Genomic DNA, 2,152 nt, shown 5'->3' with positions numbered 1-2,152 from the left:
ATGTTTCCCAAAAAGTTGAACCAGGTGGAGAAGACTTGCACTGAAGGTGAGCTGCATGGTCTGGGGTCCTAGACTGGAGAAAATGGAGGAAAATGAAGAAAGTGAGCCTAACACCAGCATTCCAGCTGTGGCTGTGTGAGCAACTTCAGGTGCAAGACGTAAACTCACAGCCAGGACACAACCGTGAAAGATTTTTATCACCTCCAGGTAGAACATAGTGCTCCCCTCAAACAAAGAAAGGGTGAGGAATTGTTGGGGTGGCCTATATCTATTCACATGGGGGAGGTACTTTGGGAAGGGTCCAAACCAGTGCGTGTTCAATTTAAGACCCATACATCTGAGCATGCTTAGTGAGGGTCATAATTCAAGAACATGCAGCAGGAAGGCACTCCCCTGGAATGATGGAGCAGTCTTGTAGAGGCATCTGTGGAGATGCTCCACAGGAACTGGAACTGGAGCACCCACCATCACTTACCAACAACCACGGTACGCTAGAACAGAGAAATCAACACCAGAACTGCTGATTATTTTCCGCGGCCAGTTTATCCTGAGGCATTCTTTACTATACCCTTCAATCCCATCTCAGACTTCCCATCTGATTCCTAGATATTGTCTTCTTTCTCTTATCCTTCCCGCCCCTCTTTTCATTTTTGTTTGCTTGTTTTTAGACAGGATCTCATTGTGTAGCCCGGAATGGCCTGGAACCCAATAAGTAGAACAGACTGGCCTGAAACTCACAGAGATCCACCTGCCTCTGCCTCCTGGGTGCTGGGAGTATGGTGTATGCCACTATGTTCAGTCTCTTTTTTCTTCTTTTTACAATTTGTTAAATGATTTATTTTTATTTCATGTGCACTAGTGTTTTGCCTGCGTGTGTGTCTATGTGAGGGTGTCAGATTCCCTGGAACTGGCGTTATAGACAGTGAGGACTGCCATGTGGGTGCTGGGAATTGAACCTAGGTCCTCTGGAAGAGCAGCAATTAAATACTCATAACTGCTGAGTCATCTCCCCGGTCCTCCTCTTTTTATAATCATTAAAATCTGTGGACCCGAACAATATCTTAACCAACTTTCCCTTCCCAGCTACTTTACCCACCTCAGTATTTTTTACTTATTTGTCTCTATCCTCACCCACTTATTTCCTTCCCAATCCTAATATTATTAACTAAAACCTGAGTATACACCATACTATCTTGGTTGTTTACCCTCCAATAGTTACTGAAGTTAAAGGGACATTGTTATGAATCGGCTGGCATGACATTTGCATGGTAGTAATACCAAGCAACTGTAGTGACCCTACCAGTTAATGTCCTGTTCAAATAATAATATAGAGCTTGCACCAAGAACCTTGAGTTCTTGGACTGAGGAACTGTTTTCTTAACCATATATTCAACTCTACCACATCCAAACCCAACATGAACACTATAAATACTTCAACTGAAAAAAGATAGAGCGGATTAAAAATTGAACCAAGAAAAGAAATACCATGCTCGCTTCGGCAGCACATATACTAAAAAACTACAACGATACAGAGAAGATTAGCATGGCCCCTGTGCAAGGATGACACACAAATTCATGAAGAGTTCCATATAAAAAAAAAGAAAAGAAAAGAAATACCACCAGATGCATAAATCCCAACTGAGAAACATAAGAAACACACAAAACCCAAGACAGCATAACTCCTCCAAAAATTACTACTCCTCTGGTAATGGTATCTAGCAAGAGTGAATTAGATGAAATCCCAGACAGAGAACTCAAGATTCTAAGTATGTTCAAAGAAATCAAGGAACATAAGTTTTGACTAAGAACACAAACAGCTGGATGAGATAAGAAAAGTGATGCAGGATGGGAGAGAAATTCAACAGAGAGATAGAAACACTGAGGTAAATCCAGTCTGAAATACTAGAAATAGAGAACACAGTAAAACAAATAAAAAACTCCAGAGAAAGTCTCACCCAAAGAGCCAGTCGAAGGAGAGACCAGAACACTGGGGCCTTTAAGCATGGTAAAGCAACTGGGACGATCAAACAAGGACAATGATAAGTTAAAAAGTGAGTGAGAATTCCAAGTCACATGCAGCACCATGAAAAACACAAGTCTCCCAGTGGCAGGGGTAGAAGAAGGAAAATGGCGTGTTTCCAAAGGCATAGAA

The 2,152-nt window shown here is 41.9% G+C and overlaps 1 non-coding gene across 1 annotated transcript; it reads left to right on the top strand.

Moving 5' to 3' along the window:
- Positions 1 to 1,486: 1,486 nt before the first annotated feature.
- LOC128102807 (U6 spliceosomal RNA) lies at positions 1,487 to 1,595 on the top strand. The gene has a single exon (XR_008215554.1). It is a non-coding gene; the product is annotated as a U6 spliceosomal RNA (small nuclear RNA).
- Positions 1,596 to 2,152: the final 557 nt, after the last annotated feature.

Source organism: Peromyscus californicus, unplaced genomic scaffold (assembly GCF_007827085.1).
Source record: "Peromyscus californicus insignis strain IS unplaced genomic scaffold, ASM782708v3 Scaffold_7__1_contigs__length_154581171, whole genome shotgun sequence".
Lineage (NCBI taxonomy): Eukaryota > Metazoa > Chordata > Mammalia > Rodentia > Cricetidae > Peromyscus > Peromyscus californicus.
This window is presented reverse-complemented; position numbering and strand designations above follow the sequence as displayed.